The sequence below is a fragment of the Bubalus bubalis genome, chromosome 1 (genome assembly GCF_019923935.1).
Source record: "Bubalus bubalis isolate 160015118507 breed Murrah chromosome 1, NDDB_SH_1, whole genome shotgun sequence".
Taxonomy (NCBI): domain Eukaryota; kingdom Metazoa; phylum Chordata; class Mammalia; order Artiodactyla; family Bovidae; genus Bubalus; species Bubalus bubalis.
This window is the reverse complement of record NC_059157.1, coordinates 124,220,554-124,246,798: the sequence shown is the minus strand read 5'-3', so window position 1 is coordinate 124,246,798 and position 26,245 is coordinate 124,220,554. Positions and strand designations below refer to the sequence as shown.

At 39.8% G+C, this 26,245-nt stretch overlaps 1 protein-coding gene across 14 annotated transcripts in view; it reads left to right on the top strand.

Annotated features, from left to right (window-relative positions):
• LOC102391153 (LIM domain containing preferred translocation partner in lipoma) overlaps nt 1-26,245 on the top strand; it is a 756,640-nt gene that overhangs the window by 320,531 nt on the left and 409,864 nt on the right. The gene's annotated exons all lie outside the window — the stretch shown is intronic.

The window sequence follows — 26,245 nt, the reverse complement described above, 5'->3', positions numbered from 1 at the left end:
GGAGCTACTGAGTTCAAATACAGGTGAGAAAATATTAGTTATGAATTGACAATTGTTGGGTGCAGGGAGATTTAATTCATTATTTGTTCTGTCTTTGTATATGTTTAAGGTTTCTCATAATAAATTGTAAAGAGGAAAAGCCATAGAAAGTAACTGCTTAACTAGTTCAGTTCATTATATGACTTTCTCCTAAATCTCATTCTGGGGGAGACAAAGGTAGATGTGATTCATTCATTCAACAAAAATTTCTGGGTGCTGTGTGCATACCTTTATAACACTAGGAATTCTATAGCAAAAAAAAGACAGGGTTCTACCCTTATGAAATTTACACATTACTAAGAGCTATTCTTTGCATATTGTTTTACTTATACAGTTAAACACTTTAACACTTTATTTAGTTTATATTCTTGCTTGAATAATTATGAAACTGTTTTGTAAGCATTTAAAGTCTTGAGTTCTGAAGTTTGCTTGACTTTGTGACAGAAGACTTGTATTTGATACTAGTTGGGCAGCTTATTCTTGTCCCATGATCTTGAGTGGGTCACCCTAAGGCCCTTTTCCTCTTAATTAAAAATAAGATAACTGTATATCTGTCTCTAATAATTGAATGAAATATAGATGGATTAGAAAGTACTAAATTATAATGATTGTACAGATGTTATAATGATCACAATATAAAAATAACAAAGGCAGGAATAATATAAGGTTTGTCAAAGGGTTTCTTTAAGAAAAATTTGAACATGGGACTTTCATAAATTACAAAAGCCTTTTTCTATATGGATCTCATCCTGCTAACTATATCCAAGCTGTGACTTTGTTTTTGAAAAAGAAAGAAATAAACAAAGAGCCTGTTGCCATGTTGGCTTATATTCTCTGTAAGACAGAAGGAAGACGGATAAAAAATAAAACAGAGTTTGTCAAGTGGAAAAGGGCAGATCTGGTGAGAGAGGCATGTTGTTCCTGAATATATGGAAGATAATCGGCAAGCTCAAAAGAAGGCAGGCGTGTCCTTTCCTTGTGTGGCGGTGTGTGATGTGATAAGAGGCTTGGCCCCACTCTGGCCATATTTACCCCAACTTCATACTTGAGCTACAGTGGAGCTTAGAGTAATGTAATCACCAGAGAAAATTTTGCACTTTTTTCTCTCGGCCAATAGTGAAAACTCCTGTTGCCAAGTCGAAATTATAGCTGGTAAATGTGTGTTTTTGTGTAGAAGTCTGTTTATGTTTCCAGCCAAATTTTCAGGTCAGAGCCAAAAGTATCTTTACTAAGTGTGACTGTAAGAATTACAAGATTTTCAGAGCTGAAAGGGACCTAAGACATCACTGGGTCCAACCCTGGCGCCAGGCATCTGATTACATACAGCCTTTTCAAGTACTTGGTGAATAAATTACTTCCCTCTCTTTGCAAACGGGGAAACTGAGATCCAAGAAGATGTGGTTCCTGTAGTTTCTGGCAGATCTCTTTTGAGAAATCTTGTCTCCTGATCTGCCCTTCCACTGATGGAGCACATGAGTTTGCTTTGGGCCTCTCAAGGATCTGAGGTTAAGAAGAATGGGTAACATGCTTTTGTTTGGAAAGACGAGGTGGTACTGGCATTTTTCTTCTCCCCAGATTTCTGATATAAGGCTGTAATTTTTTTTTCCCCTTTGCAAAAGGTGAATATTTAGTGTCAAGAATTCTTGTTTTAAGAGTTCTCATTTTATGGGAAAAGATGAATCTTGGAAAGTCAGTGAGAGATTTTCTTTTTTATGTAAGAATCAGTTGGAGCTCAGTGCCTGTAAGGCTTGGGTGACCATTTGGCAGTCACTTCCTTCCTTTGTTTGTTTTTCATTCATCCATGATAAATGGAATACCTTCTATATGTCAGACATAGACACAAGGGCGTAGGGCTTGGCATCATTGGTCTAATGCCCTGAGTCTCACCCTTGGGACTGTTAGCTTTGTTTGGTTTGATGCCACAGTTGATAATTACTTCCTATTTTAGCTATCCAATGGGCAGGTGTAGAGTGTTGTCTACAGTAGTTTTAAAAAGAGAATATGTGATAGAATTTCAGACTTGCAAGGGAATTAGAGATTATAACTTGAGTGCCTTTCTGTTGTTTGAATCTCCTAATTTTTTTTTCCCTCAATGGGTAACTCTTACAGCTGAGGCAATTTTGATGGCTAAGGGATGAATGAGTTACAACCTCTGATTCAAACTTGGGAGATGCATTTATACATAACTTCTAAATTAAGATGTTTCATGGTAAATTATTACTTAGTCATCATGCTTTGATCAGAAGCACAATCTAAGTCTTATCTTGTGGTACAGGGTGGGGGAAATAAATTAACTATGACTAGAGACATGCAGGAAGGATTCTTGGAAACAATTTCAATTTAACTGAACTTTGATGGTTAATTAGCATCTTAATTTTCAGATGGCGGAATGGATTTTTAGGTAATAAAGTAACAAGAATTCAGAGTACTTTGAAGAATGTTCTGAAATCATTGCAGGTGTTTGTTATTATTTTAAATATAAGGTTGACATCACCAGGTCTGTTGCTGGATGCCAAGTGGTGCGTTTAGCATACCATCAGACAAAACGTATTGCCCTTGTGGGAGACTTCCTTTAGCTCCTCAGGGACTTACCTGCTGATACCTGATGGCTTTGAGTTCAGGTGCCTGACATTTCTGGGGCTTGCCAGCTGGTATAGTTGTAAAGAATCCACCTGCCAATGCAAGAGACACAAGAGATGTGGGCTTGATCCTTGGGTCTAGAATATCCCCTAGAGGAGGAAATGGCAACCCACTCCAGTATTCTTGCCTGGAAAATTCCATGGGCAGATGAGTGTGGCAGGCTATAGTCCATCGGGTTGCAAAGAGTCGGACGTGACTAAGCACGCACGCATACCTGATATTTAACTTCCTCTTTTTATGACGTCTTTACTTGGCTTTTCTTCACGACAGCTGACACCTCCTCACCCTGTCTCTCTCTGTGACCTAGACTGTGGCTTGCTTTTATGTGCCTGTTATCTGGGGGTTTTACCCTTCCAGTTCCCATTGCCTTTTTCATTCATTCAGGCAGGATGGCTACCTTTGCTAGGGTAACTCCAGCCCCTCCAGCTCAGAAAACAGTTTTGTCCATTGCTTGTTACTCCAGGTATTGAAAGTGTCTTCTGTTACTGAACTGAAATTTCTTCCTTTATGATTTCCTCACACCAATTTTCTTCCTACCCTCTTAGAAAATGATGCACATTCAAAGGAACTGTCAGACCAGGAAAGAAATAAGTGGTGTCTCTCTCAAGAGGGTGATCCATAAAACTCCTGAAAGAGGTCACTTTTCTGAGGAGAGAGTGAAAACATTGTCATGTGAGCTGTTCACTGAACTTGTGGGAAATGCCCAGAGTTTGTTGAAAAGAGAAGGAAGAAGAGAAACTTCTTTTTTTTTTTTTTAATAATTTTATTTTTTTAATTTATTTTATTGACATATTGTTGATCTATAATGTTGTGTTAATTTCTTCTGTACAGCAAAGTGATTCAGTTATTTATATATGTGTGTGTATATATAGACTTTTTTTCATATTATTTTCCATTATGGGTTATCATAGAATATTGAATATAGTTCCTTGTGCTATACAGTAATGCTTTATTTATCCATTCTATATATAATCGTTTGCATCTGCTAATCACAAACTCTGAATACCTCCTTCCCCACCCTCCTCCCACCTTCCTTGGTAATCCTAGGTCTGTACTCTTCGTCTATAAATCCGTTTCTGAAGAAATTTCTGAAATGCTTTATGGTCTTATCTTAAAGTCAGTGCCCAAAAGTTTGTAAGCCAACTCATTCCGACTCTTGTGAAAATAATTTCAAACCTCATAATGTATAAGGTCAGCAGTGGATTGTAGTCATTTAGCCACTTACCAATTTTATATATTTCATTTATCATAAACTGGCACTGAGGACTTTCCAGGTGGCATAGTGATAAGGAATCCATCTGCCAATTCAGGAGACTCGAGTTCGATCCCTGGATCGGAAAGATCTCATGGAGGAGCATATGGCAACCTGCTCCAGTATTCTTGGCTGAGGATATTCCATGGACAGGGCAACCTGGTGGGCTACAGTCCATGGGACTGCAAAGAGTTGAGCATGACTGAGCGCGCACGCTCACACACACACACACTAACTGGGTGTCTTGTGACTCTTAGACAAGTACTATCATGATCATAAGTATGGAATGACAGGATTTTACTTGTTGACATAGAGAACTCAGGCCCCCAGCTGGGGGCATGTTCATTCATGTGTTCACAGAAATAGGCAGCAGGCCTTACTTGCTTTATATGATTTGGACATACCTTACCACAGAGGGCATCCCTTCTGCCGATTGGAAGTTGGGTGAGGAAGGAAGAGTCTGGGAGTAAAAGGAGATCCCACCTATAAAAATTAAGAGTAGAGATGCAGAATTGCCAGAGCAAAACCAAAATGGTCAGCAAAAGCTTTAATCCACTCTGAGGTGCTTATCCTTCCTGTGTAGTGAGGATATAAGATATCTTGATCCATGGAAAGATACCAGAGGAGTGACTAAGATGCTTATTTATTCCTGGCCCTTTGTCTTGTTCCTTTGGGCCTTGGGTTAGCTAGGGGCCCTAGTTGATTTGTGGGATTGTTTGTGACCCTGGCAACAGCAGCAGCAGCAGCAGCAGCTTGATTTGGGACTGCTTCCTTCTTTTAAGGTCCACACATGTAGGTCAGTGGATGTTTAGCAGGGCTGGTGGGTTCTTGAGGTATGCTTCAGGCTCAGATCGGTGTGACTTTCTAGAAGCGAATGTCAGAGGTTTTTCTGTTTTCCTTTCGCTCTGAATCATCCTCTGATTGGGTATTCAGATGAGAAAACAGAGATATTTTTGGTGTCTAGACTTATAAAAACTTCTTTGAAAGTAGCAGATGAGAGTCGATGGGGAGTATTCCAGTATTTCACTCGAGTAATTAGACCCTTTTCATGGAATGCCATAGTTTCTCTTCGTTGTTTTTTTGAAGACTCTATTTAAAAAGGTAAACGCTTTCCCTGGGATCAATAGTGGAGTATGTGTACACACACACTCATTTACCCCTAGCAACCCCATTTCCACTGCTGCTGCTCCCTTGAAATAATCTAGGACACATGCGTGCATTCAGCAGTGAGAGCTTGGCTGATCAATGGACAAGAAAAATTTTACGGGGAAACTGGTTGCGGTCAGTTCTGTTGTATATTGAGATAACCAATGAGGTTAGATTTACTTTAGCTCCTCAGTGCCTTTATAGAGAGTCATTTACAATGTTTGCATATTTCAGAAAATTTCCTTTGCCCAAATTAAGTGAAACTTCAGTTGGTTCTTTCTGAGTCAGTAGAGATTTTTAACCCATTTTGTCTTTCCCATCAAGAATCTTAGTGATTCCTTCAAAGCTGAAATATATTTGTTTTTTCTACATCTAAAAAGTAGAACATATTTTTTCTTCTAGTAATGTAAATAAATCAAATAACATTAACATGGATTAAATGTTTTCAAACATGTTTCTCTATCAAGGAAAAATTATGATATGCATATGTGCCCCACCCCCAACATAGGGGCTGTAAGAAGTTTGAGCACTGTCTCATTTAAATTATTATTAGATGTTTGGAGAATGTATTTCAAATTTTAAACTTTATAACACCTCTTTTAAGAGAATCATTTCTCACATTAAATTGTACCACTGCATTATTAATAGACTATTGCTTTTGTTCGGAGAAGGCAATGGCACCCCACTCCAGTCCTCTTGCCTGGAAAATCCCAGGGACGGGGGAGCCTGGTGGGCTGCCGTCTATGGGGTCGCACAGAGTTGAACACGACTGAAGTGACTTAGCAGCAGCAGCAGCATTGCTTTTGTTATTTGCATTGTTTCTTTTTTCCTTTTTTTTTCTTGAATTCATCATCCTTTTTTTTTTTAATTTCTTCTTCTTGTACTTTATCTTTTTTTTTTTTGGAAAAGCTGCATAAGCGATAAATTTTCTGAAGCCTTTTTTCTTTCAGTTTCATAGATAAGTAAATGTTTGGCTTCAAGTAGAATTCTAGGCTCCAAGTTCCTGTACCTCAATGTTCAACAAAGATTTCTATATTTTTGCTTTGTGTCATTTAGTCTTTATTGTTGCAGATGAGAAATCTGATGTAAGTCTGTTTCTTTTTCCAATTTAGTAACTTTTATTGTTTGATCTGTAAGTTGTTATTTGTGGCATTCGACAATTTTACTTCAATATTTCTAGGTACAGCTTCCCTCACCCTCACCCTAGTAGTTCTACTTAGTATTCATTGAATCTGATATGAGGAGTCAAATTCTTATTTAGCTAAGGGAGATTTTCTTGTGATATTGGGAAAGTGAGTTTTAATTTTTTCATTTGCCTTTTTCTTCCTTATGGAACTCCTATTTTATGGTTTTGGATTTTTTTCTGTTCTTCATATTGGTATTCTTTTTCAATAGTTCTACCATATGGAAGAATTCTTATTGCTTGCATCCTTTCTTTATTTTTAATTTTTGTGGTGATGATGTATTCTCAAATTATAAATGCTACTTGCACCTGAATTTAGGGAGAAAATGTGCTTGGGAGTGGCTCTGAATCTCCTGTTCTGGTAGACCTATCTAGCTTCCACTCAAACTTTATCTTTTATCTAGACTGGAAGCATATAGTCCTTTAAATGTCAGGGCGGCCATAGGGTTTGTGCACCGGTTGTCCCTGTGTGTGTAATCAGGGGAGGCAGGACAGGGAATGGGTTTCCTTTAGAGACACATGCCAAGAGAGAACAACAAGCATCAAGGCTGTTTATTAGTTTTAAAGGTCCACTGGCAGGTAGCAAAGCCCCGATTTTACATGTTGTACATATATATCCAATATGGGCAGCAACAGGCTGTGGACAGCCCTTCTGTGGGGTGGTCTCTGCTTGAGTTCTCAGTTTCCTCTCTCACTATTTCCCCATTCATGCCTTCCAATGACTATGTCACCAGAAGTGTCAGGGGTTGTGGCAAAGCACCTTTTATTAGAAAGAATGAGCTCATCGAGTGATTTCACTGCTGTTTTGTCTGGCTTTCATCATGTACCCCAAACTTCCTTTCCCAAGAGGTTCCCCCACACCCTCACCCCGTTTTATCATGGCAGTTTGAAGTCAGATCAGATATTGCTACCTTTTGCTATTTGTCTCAAACTCACCCTGCTGCCTTTGAGGATGCCAGGAAAACCCTCCCTGACTGCATCATCTGGACCAAGTAAAGCTTCAGGGAAAACATGGTATGATGGTGAACACTGTGAGTGCTGATCCAGAGTACCTGACTTAACTCCCCTCTCGCTGGCTATGTGACTATGGTCATGCTGGTAAACCATTTTTGCCATGGTTTGCTTATCTGTAAAATAGAAGTTATTGCTGTGCTTACCTCTTTGGCTTTTTGTGAATTTACATAGAGAATATCATAGGAGCCTGACATAGCATAGGGCTTAGTAAGTATTTCCCATTGATATTGTTACTATTAGACTGTTCTGAGCTAACTGGCCTCTGTGCTGAGTTCTGGCATAGTTATTGCTGTCCTTTGGTTTGTACCACACCTCCCTAAGGTTCACTAATGATGCCATCACTTGCTCTTAAGTGTTTGGGGATTTTAAGGCATTTTACTAAATGCTCCCACAGGCTCTTTCTTCAAAACGAATGACTGTGTTAAGTAACCTTAGATCTCTTATAACTCTAAAATTCATCCCTTTAGTAAGAAAATATTAGCTCTTATAACTTCATAGTTGTTTACAAACTGCAAAATACTTTATATTATTGAATTTGATCTTCACAAGTAAGAATAGCAAACATATAATTTAACAAATACAAAAACATTAAGGCTCAAAGGGTTGAGGCAGCTTGTTTAGATTTCATGACAAGTGTCATGGAAGCAATGATTTATTTTTAAAAGGATAAAAACAAAAACAAAATGCATTTTGGGAACTCTTAAGCCTCTTGGCTTAGTATCAGTTCCCAGCAAATGAGAGAAGGCAGATCATTTTAAATTCTCAAAAAGCAGCCAAAGTCACCAACAGTATGTGTTCATGGCCAGTGGCCAGGGGCCACCAAGATAGCTTTCACTGTAATTCTTTAGTGGAAATAAGTACATCTTCCGTCCTAGCATATTGCCTTACAATCCCCTCACCAATTGTACCATGTACTTCTTATCCATGGATTTGGTAAGGAAGCCCTATTGGGCTCACAAACCCTTTAGTTCCTTTGTAATTTACATAATCCATTCAACATGAGCACAAAACAACTTGATCTGAAAGAAGGGGTAAAAGTGGGAATGGAGGATGCCAAAACCAAAAGCCAAGGGCATTAACTCATGTTTTGTTTTTGAAGTGCTGATGTTTTTAGGGAGAGTTTCTGTGTATAGCTGATTTGGAGATTCAAAAGTCAGCTATTTAAAACTAAAAATTTGGTATTGCATGCAATACTTACATGAATCCTTAAGGGGTTAAGTTATAATTATCATTATTTTTTCATTGACTTCTGTGAGTTTGACCTGTCCAAGGCTCTTACTCTGTAAATTTGATAAATTCCAAAATTGACATTGAGTTTTATTTCTAATGAAGGACTTTCATATAATTTATCTAACTTGAACCTTTAAAATAACTTACAAAGAGGAAGGGGAGGGATGATTGTCTGCCTTGTGCCAGGAAAGGGACTGAGGCTCAGAGAATTAAGTAGTATTTCAGGTTTCCAAGGTATTAAGTGTCTTGGGCAGGGATGTGACCCTACCTTCTTCTGAATCATGCCAGTCCATTTCTTTCTTTTTTGGCATCACTGCTTTCTTGTTACTCTGCCTTTATATTGTTTTTCAATGAAGGACACAGAACACAAATTGTCATGTTCCTCTTAGAACATTAATTGTTAACCTGTGTTCTTTTGAGTTCATTTGTAGAATCTTCTCTTGCAGTATTGTCTTCAACTTTTTAAAACTGTATCTTTACAGATTGAAGATCATACTTTGACATTAAAATATAGGAAAGCTGCTTGTAGACTTTTAAAATGGAATACTTTCCAAGTTTTTTGATTGTTCTTATATTTATTTTGCCAATAAACTTCAGGAAAGATGTCAATTTGTATTACTGTAGAAAAAAGTAAAATTGGCAGTACCTGGTATAAACAATGTTTCTGTGGTAGTTTTTTAAAAAAATAAGTGGTGAGGGTGACACAAGAAAGACAGGTTTCACTTTGTAAGAAATCTAAGGACTTCCCAGGTGGTCCATTGATAAAGAATCTGCCTGCTAATGCAGGAGACATGGTTTGATCCCTGGGTCAGGAAGATCCCCTGGAGAAGGAAATGGCAACCCACTCCAGTATTCTGGCCTGGGAAATCCCATGGATAGAAGAGCCTGGTGGGCTACAGTCCATGGGATCTGAATGAGTTGGACATGACTCAGTGACTTAACAACAACAATAACTTTACTGGAGGTAAAGGATTTGGTTTATAAGACTCCACCCCCAGCATCATCTGCCAAAAATAATATAAAATATATATTTTAAATATTTTAAAGAGACAGAGCAAGAGCTCAAACACCGCCTCCTTTCTCAATAGTTGTTTGATTCCCTGTAGTGCTTAAGGGAATCTCTGCCTATCCTAAGACTACCTACTGTTTTGACCTGTAGATGGCAGATCCAGATGATGTATGATTTGGGATTTGGGGGAGATCATCTCTAAGAGCCAAATCTCAATTTTTTTCATTCACAGTACTAGTAATGATAATTCTCTGTCTCTCATATTCTGTTTTTTTTTTTCTTTTTGAAAGTCAGATGAAAACAACTCATTTGATAACACTTTCTAAATCAGTAAGTAATTAAAAATATCTATTTTTCCTAACATTATTTTAACATCCTTGAGCTTTAACTCTGTGAGAAATTATACATTTAGAGCAATGGCTAGTAGAATGTCCTTCAATGATATATTTGATGTATAACATATACTGAAAAGAGAACGGCACACTGTGCCCTGAACAGAGATGTAAGGATCTAAGCCATGGTTCACTCCACCGAAATGTGCACTGAGAAGGTTTGTGTCAGAACAGAGGAGGGGACCTGACTGGCTTGGACTCAGATATTCTATTGAGAGATGATCAAGCAATTAAATAAAAGATACAGCAACTGGAAGAGTATTTCACTCTTCATTCAGGGAACACACATTCAGGGAACTTTGTAATTTTTATTATCAAGTCATCATGTTCATTGAAATGTGCCTGTTGGGTTGTTTTCGTTTTCTTTTAGCTTACTGAAAGCCATACAGTGTCACGTTAGTATTTCTTTTCTGTTACTCTGGTGGGAAAAGAAAGTTTAGGGACATGGCAACTACTGCAGAGAAGTATTTCCACACTTACAGGTTTAACAAATGAGGCTCTCTCCCCTCCCCTCTGCCATGTGTCTCTCCGAGATTTAAGTTACATTCCTACCGTGAACGTAAGTCATGTCAACTCTATTGCAATGGCTCTCATATTCATCTGCCACCCTCTACCCAGCCCCCTCCAAATTCCCTAATGATTATTAATTTGCTGAGAAGTTCTTTGTACTTCTACCAGGCAAGGAACACTCTGGAAGATTTGAATCTCCTTGCTTCCTCCTTCCATTTTCATTAAAAAGAATCTCCTTGGTTCCTCTGCTAGATCTGCAACTGTCCCTTTTCTCCCGTAGATCGCCTTTTTCTTTTTCTCTGTCCCAGAGTGTTTAGGTGCCCACTCAGCGTTCTCCCTTTTGACTTGTCTCCAGTCACGTCTCTCACAGAGTCAACTTTGAGGGACTCGGACTGGTTATGACTCTTGGTGCTATGTCTTTCTTTGACAACTGTTGTGCCATTTATCCATAGAAAATCTTTCCAAAGGGAACACTTGCACATTCAATGGGTCCAAAAATTCCACTTATGTCTTCTCCCAAAACCTCCATTTTGATGGAAGTACCACCATATTTGATTTCCAAACTCTAAACATTGTGGTCATTGCTGAAATTTCTTGCTTTTTAAACATATTTGTGTATGGCAAAACCAATACAATATTGTAAAGTAAAAAAAAAATTTTTTTTAATGGAAAAAAAACATTTTCTTTGGAAAAAAATAAAAAATAAACATATTTGTCACCAATAGCTGACATATATATATATATATATGGTTCAAAATGACTCTCAGATTTGCTCTAGTCTCTTTATTTTCCTTGTCCTAGCTCATCCTTCTCCATCTCACAATGGACTCATTGCTTTGTGTTTCTTTTCCCTTCTAGCTACATTTCCCTAACAGATTAGTCTTTGAAAAATGTTATTTTCTCTTATGGCTTTTCTTTTTTCTTTTGACTGCCCCATGAAATTTCCTCTCTTGGTTGACTTTTGGAGTACTCCAGTTCAGTTCAGTCCCTCAGTCATGTCCAACTCTTTGCAAGCCCATGGACTGCAGCACGCCAGGCCTTCCTGTCCATCACCAACTCCCGGAGTTTACCCAAACTCATGTCCATTGAGTCAGTGATGCCATCCAACCTTCTCTCATCCTCTGTTGTCCCCTTCTCCTCCCACCTTCAATCTTTCCGAGCATCAGGGTCTTTTCAAACGAGTCAGCTCTTTGCATCAGGTGGCCAAAGTATTGGAGTTTCAGCTTCAACATCAGTCCTTCCAATGAACAGTCAGGACTGATATCCTTTACAATACTCCAAGACCTACTTTATCCTTTAAAGTATACCTTATCTCTGTGCTCTTTCTGTCTTTGCCCTTGTGAGGCTGGTGGTCCCATGCTAATTTTCATTATGTCTTTCTTGCTACCTGAAGCAGCCTCATCCCTCAGCTGATCAGACAGTCTCCCTATTTTTTAAAAGCCCAATTCATACCTTCTGATACTGCCAGCTCATCCCAGTCTGTCCCTTCTTTGCATCATGACTCTAGTGACTGGGTGGTATAGTGTAGTAATGTTAACCTAGGGTTTAATGCCAGGAAGCTCTGGTCTATTTCTTATCAGTTGTGTTATCAGTTACCTTCACATGCAAAATGGGAATAATCACAGATATTTTGAGGACTGACCAGGATAAAGAATACAGAGTCTCTAGTATTATGTGGTTCACAGTAAAGGCTGCAATGAATCAGCTAATGGATCAGTTAATTAGGTTTCATTTTCCTGCCAATGAATATATGGCCTGCTTGTAGACTGATATAACTATATCATGTGTCTCCAAACTCTATATCATAGAGCCAGAATCAAGCTATGACGTGGGAGAGACCTGTAGAAATCAGTTAACATCATAATTTGTAGAGCCTCATCTTTGAAAAGATCAAAATCCATAATCTTCCCTGTGATGAGGAAAGGGGCACCCAGATTTCTTAGCTCAATGCCCAAGGTGACACAGTTAAGAGCAGTGGCCTCAACCCCTATGCCAAATGGGGGTTTCTGGACTCACAGATTTGAAAGCTATCTATGATCCTCTTGTTTATTTCCCTTTTAGAAACTGTCTGAAGTCTGGATCTCTGCTCATATCCCCATGTCACTCATAGTCTTTATCTCATTGAGGAACACTTGGTTGATATTTGTGGATTGATTGAATCATTTTTTGACTTGGCAATAAGGATTTTCTGGAAGCCTCTATGGAGTATGTATTACACATGGGCTTATCACTGTTTTGATGCTGTTGCCAACACTCAGAGGGTCCAGTAAGTTTGCTTCTGTGCCCTGGTTCAGTGTGGTAGGGGAAGGAAATGGGAGAGGAAGTTATATACATCTTGAGCAAATCAAGCTTTTCTATTTTTAGTCCTTGCTACTGTTTGGAAAGTACAGCCCTGTTGATGGTAGTCTGGCTTGTGTTTCCTTTAGTGCCATTTCAAAAAAGGAAAAAAAAAATATGGGAATTTTTTGTAGTGAAAATAGTTCCTCAGAGTAGTCACATTAGTTCCTTCTTTTTCTCTTGATGAAACCTCAAACCCACTAGGCACAGATTCCTCAACCTCAACTATGCATGTCAAAGGCTCATGAAGAGGAGGAGAGTGGAGTCAGCGAAACCAAGGCAGGCAAACTATGCCTGGTACCTGAGAGCCAGGGCAGAGAAGGCGGGGGAGGGATGGGGACCCCTTCCATCAGTGGAGTCTTGGTCTGCCACCCTGGAGACAGCTGAACTCTGAACTACATAGATAAAGAGACACCTAGTGTTAAAGCCCTTTGCTTAAGCCATTCCTTCTGCCTGAGTGTCTCTCTGTCTTTCCCTGTGTGCCTTACAGCCACTCACCAAATTATAGTAAGTGAATTACCTCTTTTTAGTTGTTTTTATGGCAGTTTGGGGATTTTCCTAATCTGAGGCAATACTAGGTACCATTAGGGAATGATAAAGAACTTTATGAAAGAGAATAAAATTACCTTGTCTCTATTAGATGGAGTTCTATAATATAGCAAGCCTTGACTGGTCAGAAGTGGCCATAGGAGGATGACTTGGAGCTGACTGCAAGAGTCTAGTGAAGCAGACCAGAGCCTGAATTGGGATGATGGTCATGACCATGGTGGAGAGGGGCTAGAGTCCAGAGCTATTTGAGAAGAGAGGAAATGGAAGCGTCCAAGATGTTTGCGGGATCCTGATTTTCTTCAGGAAAGAGATTTGCTTCCTACCCTAATGTTTGCCAAATAAGAAATTCCTTTAAAAAATCAGAACTGTGAGGCAAGTGTAATGTGAACTTTACTAGAGGAAACGTGGATACCACTGAGCAAATACTACCCCTCATTAATGAGAGAGACTAGAGTCTCCAGACAGAAACAGCTCTGCTCAGATTAAACTGTGACAGTAGGGTAAGAATAATACATCACCATAGTGAATGCTAATTTGTGGATGTTGCAGTATTGTTGTCATTGTTTTTTAATCGAATATGTATTAAGCTTCAACAGGGTGGTATGAATAATGCCAACTTGTAGTTGATTTGAATGCAGAGTTCCAAAGAATAGCAAGGAGAGATAAGAATGCCTTCCTCAGTGATCAGTGCAAAGAAATAGAGGAAAACAATAGCATGGGAAGGACTAGAGATTGCTTCAAGAAAATTAGAGATACCAAGGGAACATTTCATGCAAAGACAAGCACAATAAAGGACAGAAATGGTATGGATGGACCTAAGAGAAACAGAAGATATTAAGAAGAGATGGCAAGAGTACACAGAAGAACCATACAAAAAAGATCTTTACGATCCAGATAATCACGATGGTGTGATTACTGACCGAGAACCAGGCATCCTGAAATGCGAAGTCAAGTGGGCCTGAGGAAGCATCACTACGAACAAAACTAGTGGAGGTGATGGAATCCCAGTTGAGCTATTTCAAACCCTAAAAGATGATGCTGTGAAAGTGCTGTACTCAATATACCAGCAAGTATGGAAAACTCAGCAGTGGCCACAGGACTGGAAAAGGTCAGCTTTCATTCCAATCCCTAAAAAAGGCAATGCCAAAGAATGCTCAAACTACCATACAATTGCACTTATCTCACACTCTAGCAATGTAATGCTCAAAATTCTCCATGCCAGGCTTCAACAATACGTGAACCGTGAACTTCAAGATATTCAATCTGGGTTTAGAAAAGGCAGGGGAACCAGAGATCAAATTGCTAACATCTGTTGGCTCATCGAAAAAACAAGAGTTCCAGAAAAACGTCTACTTCTGCTTTATTGACTATACCAAAGCCTTTGACTGTGTGCATCACCAGAAACTGTGGAAAATTCTGAAAGAGGTGGGAATACCAGACCAGCTTACCTGCCTCCTGAGAAATCTGTATGCAGGTCAGGAAGCAACAGTTAGAACTGGACATGGAAAAACAGATTGGTTCCAAATTGGGAAAGAGGTACATCAAGGCTATATAATGTCACCCTGCTTATTTAACTTATATGCAGAGTACATCATGAGAAACGCTGGACTGGAAGAAACACAAGCTGGAATCAAGATTGCCAGGAGAAATATCAATAACCTCAGATATGCAGATGACACCACCCTTATGGCAGAAAGTAAAGAAGAACTAAAGAGCCTTATGATGAAAGTGAAAGAGGAGAGTGAAAAAGTTGGCTTAAAGCTCAACATTCAGAAAACTAAGATCATAGCATCCGGTCCCATCACTTCATGGGTAATAGATGGGGAAACAGTGGAAACAGTGTCAGCCTTTATTTTGGGGGGCTCTAAAATCACTGCAGATGGTGGCTATAGCCATGAAATTAAAAGACACTTGCTCCTTGGAAAAAAGTTATGACTAACCTAGACAGCATATTAAAAAGCAGAGACATTACTTTGCCAACAAAGGCCCATTTAGTCAAGGCTATGGTTTTTCAAGTGGTCATGTATGGATGTGAGAGTTGGACTTTAAAGAAAATTGAGCACTAAAGAACTGATGCTTTTGAACTGTGGTGTTAGAGAAGACTCTTGAGAGTCCCTTGGACAGCAACGAGATCCATCTAGTCCATCCTAAAGGAAATCAGTCCTGAATGTTCGTTGGAAGGACTGATGATGAAGCTGAAACTCCAATATTTGGCCACCTGATGCGAAGAACTGACTCATTTGAAAAGACCGTGATGCTGGGAAAAATTGAAGGTGGGAGGAGAAGGGGACAACAGAGGATGAGATGGTTGGCTGGCATCACAGACTCAATGGACATGAGTTTGAGTAAACTCCAGGAGTTGGTGATGGACATGGAGGCCTGGCATGCTGCAGTCCATGGGGTCGCAAAGAGTTGGACTCAACTGAGTGACTAAACTGAACTGTACTGAACAGTTAATTGATTTATCAGGACACTTGGAAGACTTTTGTAAACCACCGGTAAATGGAAGCTCACAGAACCCCTTTGAGGTGGTAAATCCAAATGCCATTTCCACAGAGGCGGACAAGTGAAGTGGGTTGTATTTGCTCTGTTGGCACTGTTGGTGAGAATAGGAGCTATCGAAGGAGAGAGAAGTTGTTTGTCTGTGCCCAGGAATTGGGTTAGAATACAGTAGTAAAGAGTTCTCCATCAGTGTGTTCCAAGTTGTGGGATTTTAATTAAATCATTCTAGGTATTGTCAACACTTGCATTTTCAACTGATGACCAGATTCTAGGCTAACAGATTTCTAACTTAGGGGTAGGGGTTGCAAAGTTCTTTGTTAAATGCAGATCAAGAGGCCCTGCTCCCAAAGGTTCTGATTTGGTAAATCTGCGAGGGGCCCTAAAGGTTTCCTTTGTAATGGGCATCTGAGGTGCTTTTGTCCTCAGAGGAGGTTCAGTGTCCCTTCAGAACCTCAGCCTTTTCCTTCTTGTAGTTTCTGTCTTTTGCCACCAAAATCTAGCCTCTTCCTGAGACCAAGACTTGTGATTTAGTATCTGTACAGACTCCTACCACTTGCTTAGTAAAATCCTGCAATCCACTTATTTCCAAAGATGCTATGAGCCACCCTGATGGAAGACCCACTGTACTGCTAGCAACCTACAGGACACGTCGCTCCTGAGACCTTAGTCCACCTGGTATTCAAAGTATGCCCGTGGGATTCATAGTCTTCTTCTATTTCACAGGTGGGAACTAAAAACCAAGAGGGGATGTGAGTTGGTGAGCTATCTCAGTAGTCTAAACCTATTTGATTGAAATCCAAGTTGGGGCTTGGATTCCACTTTGAACCACAACTGGGGTCAGATCCTTGGCAACTGTTTTAAGTGGAATGTATCAGAAAGAAAAAGTTCACAGTGCAACAGGCAAGAGGAGGGCAGGAAAGGTAGAACTGACAAATTCAGTTTTTCATTATTTCTCTGTTATTTCTCATGGTTCTTTAACATAGGCTAAGTATTGAACCATTGCTAAGCAAATAGTAACCATGTGATGATTGTTTGACTCTGAATATTCTATGAAAAGGAAACATTTCTCAGGAAAGCCTGAAAAGAGATGTGAGCAGAGTCGTAGCATGGAGGAAGGCTTTGTCAGTGGAGATGAGAACCGCAAGGCTTCAGAGAGAATCATCTTTGCCTTTTTTGACTTTTTTAGCTTCTATCTGGCAGTAATAACCGGCTTTTCATAGCACTTGTTAATTTATATTCTTGAGGTAGAAGACATAAATATTTGTTGTCTCATGGACTCACATTCATTCCTGATTAAAGTGAATTCAACTTTCTTCTGTGGTCCCATACTCACTTTTTATCAATGGCAACCTTTTCATGAAAATAAGAGTTCCTCTTGGGAGCTGCATTAATGTAAATTGTCTGTGCACAGCCTAAAATATATGTGATTCATACCGTGTGTTTGTTCCCACATCAGCACTAAGTCCCAAGATACAATTACCCTGCCCACTCTCTCCTTCCGTCATGAGGACTGTGTTTATTCTTTGGATAGCTGTACGCTGGATACCAGCCAAGCTTCTTCTATGCCTTGGTTTGCACACCTGCATAATGTGGCCACAGCTGACCCTCTGAGTCTGACCCTCCTCTATTTTTACCTTAAAGAACACTTGCGTTTGCCAAATGCTGGTACACATTGCTTTGCAGTGTTCCTTCTATATATCTTTATACTCACATGGTAAATATCTTAGATAATTTTTCTGCATCTAAGATCTGCCCAATTTTCACTGCATTCTCTTTCTGTTGTTTGCCTTAGCATCTTGTGTTTCACATAGTTTGATACTTACCTGCCTGTAGTTTGCTCTATAATATGGTGACTTGTGGACATACTAACTCCTTAATGCAGCTATAGGCATTTGGAAGGCAGGGAACCAATGATTTTCCTTTTTTGTTTTTTCAGTCCTGTCATTCATATCAGTGTGTATTGAATATTTGATAAATATTTATTGAAAACTGCACAAAAACTGTGCTAAGTGGGAAGACAGAAAGCGAGAGAGAGAACTGGAGCTTGGTTTTTCCCTGTAGCCGCAGCTGTGACCTTACTCGTGGTAACCTAATAGGCCCCAGAATCTCCGTTTCATGTTGCAAGGGATGGCCTTTCCCCATTAACATTTCCAGCCTGGTGTCATGGGAAGTGCAAGAGTTAGAGCTCTGGGGCTCAATGTTTGGGTCCCTAATTCATTTTTTTTTTTCCTGCCTGAGTGACTTAGAAAACTGTTTTTCTCTGACCTTCAGTATCCTTTTTTATTTTTTGTAAAATAGGAATAATATCTGCTCATCTTTAGGATTGCTGGGAGGATCGAATGAGAAAATATTTATAAAAGCGCTTTTCTAAACTTAGGCAGTTCTCTGTTGATAATGGCGGTGTAGAGGGAGCTGTGATTTGCTTTTCACTTGTTCCCAGTGGTAACCACGTCCCAGGCTGTGTACAGTGGACTGGGTAACCGGCCAACAATGCTGCTGGTTCCTCTTGGAACAGGGAGTTGGACTGAGAGAAAGTGATGAACAGATGCTAAATAATCAGTAGAGAATTGATGTATCTTTGATTGTTAGAAAACACGATTCCTGCCATTTCAGGTAATTTCCCCCATAACTTTTCCATTCTAAGCCTCTGAGATAAGACCTGATGTGTGTTTCATCTTTTCCCTTCTGCCTGCTTGCTAAGGTGTTGTCGTTCTCACCTGTTTCCATTTCCATTAGTCAGCTAGTGACTGGGACAGCAGTACAGCTGAATGCAACTTCCTTTCTGAAGTGGTTATCAGTAACCCTATTTTTGAAACGAGTGTTTTAAATTGCATCTTGTTAGTATCTGCCCTACATCTTCTGTATTTTCAGCTATTGAAGTGCACATACACTAAATAGAAACAGTAATTTGGTTCCAGTAAGTGGCTCTAAGGGAAAAAACCAACAACAATGAAAAACTTTAAAATACTTATAATGTTAGGGAGGTTGTATTTATATGAATGTGTGACAATAACAGAACTTCTCAGTAAAAGAGAAAATGAAGATCAAATCTATACCCATCATTTTTGCTGTTGAGAAAACATAAGCTTAGAAAGGGGAGGCAATTTGCCCAGGGTCACCCTACTGAATTAAGACAGAACCGAGATAAAGTGTCTGGTTTGCTGCTTCTCTGTTCTCCTTGTCTACACATGTACCTCCTGATTCACTAAAGGGATTTCTGTGGTTGCACTGGGTGGATAATGTGTCACTTTTCTGGATCAACATTTCCCAATACTCAATCAACCTCTGACATTAGGGCACTTAAAAGCTTCTTAGGAGAAACTTGCAATACTGTCTTCATTTACTTGACAGTGAGTTCTGAGTGGGAGGACTGGAACAAGGAAGCATCGATTCAGATCTCCCTGCCCCACCCTCATCACTTGGTTGGTTGACTAGTAGCAAATCACTTGTGCTTTCTGGTTCTTTGTTTCCTTTCTGGTTTGATTATGGTATCCTAATAGGCCCTAGCTGAGCTTCTTCCTGTCTCCAATGTCTATGAATCTGAGTGTCTCCATCCATTCTGATGTTTCTCTTCTAGGAGTTTCTGCAGCACTGGTTGGCATCTGTGTGTCCATATTGCGTTCTCAAGTGCTTGGAGGATGGACTCTTCTCTTGGCTTAATTTTGTTGATCCTGTCCCACCAGTGACACTGGAAGTCCTTGGACAATGCCTGTGCTCCTCTCGTCCCCAAAGTTTCCTCATCTGGAAGATGGGACCAGAGTAACTTTCTGCATGTTTCATAGGTTCCTAAGAGGAACACTTGAAACAATGCATAAAAATATTTTCTTTAGAAAAGATGTTTCACAGTATAAGGTACTCAGGTTTTAGACTGATTTCAGTCCCTTCACTGAAGTACTATCCCCAACATCTAAATCATTTCTTTGGAGGCATTTTATTGTATTTAAGTGAAAATGTAGGAATAACTGCTTAAATTTCCCTTCGAATTCTAATATTAATGAGCCTAAGTTACTTTTTATATTCTAATCATCTATAATCTATTTACAATTTCCCAAACATCCTTTATCTGGAAGACCTGACTTATAGTGTTTAGTACATAGAATCAGAGTCAGGAAGGTTTAAAGGAATTTCTCACCCCCCTTATCTGCTTCGACGACAAGCCCTTGGCTTTATAGCTTTGCCCACTTGACATGGAATGCTTGACACAGGAGCTGAACACTTCCCTTGGATTTCAATTTTGGCAACGTTTTGAAGAGTCTTGAAAGAAATCAAGGATAAAAGTTGTGAGGATGATGAACCGATATATAAAATTAACACCACATTTCTAACTATTTAGATAGTTCAGTTCAGTCGTTCAGTCATGTCCGACTCTTAGAAATCCTATGGACTGCAGCACGTCAGGCCTCCCTATCCATCACCAACTCCTGGAGTTTACTCAAACTCATGTCAATTGAGTCTGTTATGCCAGCCAACCATCTCATCCTCTGCGTCTCCTTTTCTTCCCACCTTCAATCTTTCCCAGCATCAAGGTCTTTTCAAATGAGTTACTTCTTCACATCAGGTGGCCAAAGTATTGGAGTTTCATCTGCAACATCAATCCTTCCAATGAATATTCAGGAATCATTTCCTTTAGGATGGGTTGGTTGGATTTCCTTGCAGTCCAAGGGACTCTCAGAATCTTCTCCAACACCACAGCTCAAATGCATCAATTTTTGAGCACTCAGCTTTCTTTATAGTCCAACTCTCACATCCATACATGACTACTGGAAAAACCATAGCCTTGACTAAATGGGGATTTGGTGGCAAAGCAATGTCTCTGCTTTTTAATATGCTGTCTAGGTTGGTCATAACTTTTCTTCCAAGGAGTAAGTGTCTTTTAATTTCATGGCTGCAGTAATCATCTGCAGTGATTTTGGAGCCCCCCCCAAAATAAAGGCTGACACTGTTTCCACTGTTTCCCCATCTATTTGCCATGAAGTGATGGGACCAGATGCCATGATCTTAGTTTTCTGAATGTTGAGCTTTAAGCCAACTTTTTCACTCTCCTCTTTCACTTTCATCAAGAGGCTCTTTAGTTCTTCTTCACTTTCTGCCATAAGGGTGGTGTCATCTGCATATCTGAGGTTATTGATATTTCTCCTGGCAATCTTGATTCCAGCTTGTGCTTCATCCAGCCTGGCATTTTGCATAATACACTCTGCATATAAGTTAAATAAGCAGAGTGACAATATACAGCCTTGAGGTACTCCTTTTGCTATTGGAACCAGTCTGTTTTTCCATGTCCAGTTCTAACTGTTGCTTCCTGACCTGTATACAGAATTCTCAAGAGGCAGGTCAGGTGGTCTGGTATTTCCATCTCTTTCAGAATTTTCCACAGTTTATTGTGACCCACACAGTCAAAGGCTTTGGCATAGTCAATAAAGCAGAGATAGATATTTTTCTGGAACTCTCTTGTTTTTTCAGTGATCCAGCAGTTGTTGGCAATTTGATCTCTGGTTTGTCTGCCTTTTCTAAATCCAGCTTGAACATCTGGAAGTTCATGGTTCACATATTGTTGAAGCCTGGCTTGGAGAATTTCGAGCATTACTTTACTAGCATGTGAGATGAGTGCACTGCTTGAGCATTCTTTGGCATTGCCTTTCTTAAGGACTTCCCTGGTGGCTCAGATGGTAAAGTGTCTGGAAGACCTGGGTTCAATCTCTGGGTCAGGAAGATCTCCTGGAGAAGGAAATGGCAACCCACTCCAGTATTCTTGCCTAGAAAATCCCATGGACAGAGGAACTTGATAGGCTACAGTCCATGGGGTCGCAAAGAGTCGGACATGACTGAGCAACTTCACTTCACTCACTTCTTAGGGTTTGGAATGAAAACTGACCTTTTCCAGTCCTGTGGCCACTGCTGAGTTTTCCAAATTTGCTGGCATATTGAGTGCAGTACTTTCACAGCATCATCTTTTAGGATTTGAAATAGCTCAACTGGAATTCCATCACCTTCACTAGTTTTGTTCATAGTGATGCTTCCTAAGGCCCACTTGACTTCACATTCCAGGATGTCTGGCTCTAGGTGAGTGATCACACAGTCGTGATTATCTGGGTCGTGAGGATCTATTTTGAATAGTTCTTCTGTGTATTCTTGCCACCCCTTCTTAATAGCTTCTGCTTCTGTTAGGTCCCTACCATTTCTGTCCTTTATTGAGCCCATCTTTGAAAGAAATGTTCCCTTGGTACTCTTATTATCTTGAAGAGATCTGTAGTCTTTCCCATTCTGTTGTTTTTGTCTATTTCTTTGCACTAATCACTGAGGAAGGCTTTCTTATCTCTCCTTGCTATTCTTTGGAACTCTGCATTCAAATGGGTATATCTTTCCTTTTCTTCTTTGCTTTTGCTCTTTTCACAGCTATTTGTAAGGCATCCTCAGACAGCCATTTTGCTTTTCTGCATTTCTTTTTCTTGGGGATGGTCTTGATCCCTGTCTCCTGTACAATGTCATGAACCTCCATCCATAGTTCATCAGGGACTCTGTTTATCAGATCTCATCCCTTAAATCTATTTCTCACTTCCACTGTATACTCGTTAGGGATTTGATTTACATCATACCTGAATGATCCAGTGATTTTCCCTACTTGCTTTAATTTAAGTCTGAATTTGGCAATAAGGAGTTCATGATCTGAGCCACAGTCAGCTCCCAGTCTTGTTTTTGCTGACTGTATAAAGCTTCTCCATCTATGGCTACAAGGAATATAATCAATCTGATTTTGTTGTTGACCATCTGGTTATGTCCATGTGTAGAGTCCTCTCTTGTGTTGTTGGAAGAGAGTGTGATATTTACTTCTGGTTATTTCTGTTGCATTGTTGGGGAATGGGAGAAAGTGGTTTCTGGAATATTTCATGCCTTATCTCATTGTTCCAATGCATTTGCATTGTACCCAAATGCAAAAGTATCTTCCATGAGATTTTAAAACAAAATTAATAATATAAATATCTGGTATAATCTTTTATCTACTGCATGCTGCAAAAGGGACAAAAAATATTTCATCTGTCTATCTGTTTCATTGGCATTGAAATGCAAGCTACTCCACTATTCTTGCCTGGAAGAATTCCCTGGAGAAAGGAAGCTAGTGGGCTATAGTCCCTGGGGTCACAAAGAGTTGGATACTATTGAGCTACTGAGCACACACACATTTGTTTCACAAGTTCGAATGATGATTGTTCTTCTTCCCCCTCCACCCTCAAGTATTGTTTCCTTAATGGCAAATCCCAGGTGGCACTATTGGTAATGAACCCTCCTGACAATCAAAGAGACTTAAGAGATGAAGGTTTGATCCCTCATTCAGGAAGATCTCCTGGAGAAAGACATGGTAACCCACTCTTGTATTCTTCCTTGGAGAATCCCATGAGCAGAGGAGCCTAGCAGGCTATAGTCCATAAGGTTTCAAAGAGTCAGACATGACCGAAGCAGTGACTTAGCACGCACGCAATGGCGAGTCAAACTTGTTTTTTCTCTACCTTTTAAAATTACTTCTACTTGTATTATTTTGTGTTTATTGTATTAGGCAAAGCATTCCTGGGAAAGTTTCCATGATATTATATGATGATACCTTTATAGTTGTTCAAGTGGATGTATCTCCTTTTTACACATGCACACATATTTGTGTGTACACAGAAAGTACCAAGAAGGTAGCTTGGTATAGTGTTCACTAAACCATGTGTGTGGACTGATTGGCAAGGTGGCTCCTCCAAGGATCCCACTTATTCCTCTCTAGCTTGCCCAGAGGGAGAAGGCAATGGCACCCCACTCCAGTACTGTTGCCTGGAAAATCCCTACGGAGGAGCCTGGTAGGCTGCAGTCCATGGGGTCGCTAAGAGTCGAACACGACTGAGCGACTTCACTTTCACTTTCTACTCTCATGCATTGGAGAAGGAAATGGCAACCCACTCCAGTGTTCTTGCCTGGAGAATCCCTTGGACGGAGATTCCTGGTAGGCTGCAGTCCATGGGGTCACACAGAGTCAGACATGACTGAAGCGACTTAGCAGCTTGCCCAGAAAATCTGCGGTGGTGATTTTCCAACTTTTGTAGAACTGCTTCAGCAGACATTACTGGAGGCAATGGGGAAAACCCAGTGGGTGGAGCGCTGCACTTCTCTGCTTGTACTTGAACCAGAGCAGCTCTGTTTTTAATCTGTTTTAAATAATGGGGTTTGGTGTGTGATTTCATTTTTGCCATAGGGTTCTGCTGCTTATAAAAGGCCTGCCAAATGTCTCTTTTACTGCCAAATAATTAATCTTATTATCAATGGGTCGGTACTGTAAGTATTTTTCTATGTTCTTATATAGCTATTGTCATACATATTGACCTTTTTTTTAATTTTAAGGGAATGGTAAAAGAGTACATTCTCAATATTACCTTTATTTTATAAAGATTAGAATTTAGTAGAAATAATTCCATGAGCAGATAATACACTGACAAGGTGTTTTTGGGTTGTTGTTGTTACTGTTGTTCATTTGCTTGCTTGTTTTTGACTGTTTGTATGTTTTGCCTTCTTATCTGAAGAGAGCAGTGAACACAGGGGCCTCACTCAGCCACAGAACACTTTATCCATGTCCCTGTCCTTTCTGACATTTCAGTTGACTTACACTGTGAGTGGGCCTAACTCTACTGTAGAGTTTGGGTCTGACTGCAAGTGGTCAGTGAAGATAGTGGCACGCAAGCTATGAAATGTCATTTTAGACTCATGCAATGTGAGCGCTTACAAAAAAATAAAAGAGGACCTGGAAGGTTCATACCCTTCATTTTACAGAAGTGAAAATTGAGTTTCAGAAAGGAAAAGTGACTGCCTGCTGGTGCTATACAAGTAGACCTGACCCCTTACTGTCATCCCTGTGAATGAGCTCATGGTGGCTGCTTCAATCATGCTGATGGTGGGATTGAGGCCACTGGAGTATTTCCATATAAAGAGTTCATCATTAGGATCCAGGTGGATGAGATCTGGCACTGGAAGGCTCAGGCTTAGGGCCATATCACTCTCCTTTTCTTCTTCCCTTCCATTCTCCCTCTGATCCTTCATGTTTTTTATTATTTGCATGCCCACTCATCCCCTCCCTCTGATAATTACATCTCAGCTTCTTATATGTTCTGATTATTAGCCACAAACATGATCCTTTGTGTTTATCATAACTACAGTTCACCCTCATGGCAGTTTTGTCACATGTTGCTTGGTTAGAAGGAGGTTTATTGCCTCGCTTATCTTTTTGTCACAGGCCAAAGGTTAGATTGCCAGCCTGCTTGTGGACAGGCTGTCCAGCCTTGCTTCCGTGGGTCAAAATGTTGGGAGATAGAGTCTCATGGTCCAGAACATGGCTCTTTCGCAGCAGCAGCTAAGGTCAACAGTGTTTCCTTTAAAGAGATATGGTTTGACCAGACATTATCAATGTTGAGTGAGTGTGCTAGGACTGAAGAAGATGAGATGAAACAGAATAGAGAGGAAAAAATTGAGGCAGGTGTCAAGCCTAGTGCTGAGGTTTCATCTTGACGTTTTTTGCTTCAAGTATACTAGAACCATGAAAACCTCTTTGGTCCCTGTTGTTACCTTACTTTCTGTCTATTCATTGCCATACTCTCAGTTGCCAAGCTATTATTTTTGTTTGAATTGTGAAGAGGTTGTCTCTGTTTCAAATGTTAAGTGTTTGCACCAGAAAATGGCTTTGTATGGCACCTTTTCCCCCCTGTCCTTAACCTGTAGGGTAGATGACTCTTCTTACATAATAGTGAGACTCAAGTTTTAACCTAGTTTTGCACATTAGAAAAGTTGGATTGTATTTCTATCAATCATTGGATAATAAGCTTCTTAGGGAAGGTTTTTGTTGTTGCTGTTTAAATCTCTGTCTTTCCATGTGGTTTTAGAGAGTCCTAGAGAACACGGTATATTTGATAGCACTAGGCAAATGTGAAAGTCGTATTTTCTGGTAAACTATAACCTTCTTGAGGTTGGGGATCATGCCTTTCTTAGACTGCTTGCTACTTAGTACAGTGATCTCCTAGAGCAGTGCAGGAGAAGAGACATTCACATGAACCAACAATGACTTACCCTATGAACATCGCTATCGGAGAGAATTTGACAGAGAAGAGTCAGTTATCATATAAGCTAGGTTACCGATGATGAATTCCTGAAAGAGAGTATATACAAGAAGATAGATGGGCTTTTGGAAACATAACTTCAATTTAGTGAATGTGAAGAAGAATGCACAACCATCAAAGCATTTCTTTCTCTCCCAACATTTTCTGTCAAATTCAATAATGTGACATTTCTATTAGATAAAATAGGTCATATTTTCTGCTGAATGGAAAACCACTAGACCATTCAGATATGACCTAAATCAAATCTCTAAAATATACAGTGGAGGTGAGAAATAGATTTAAGGGACTAGATCTTATAAACAGAATGCC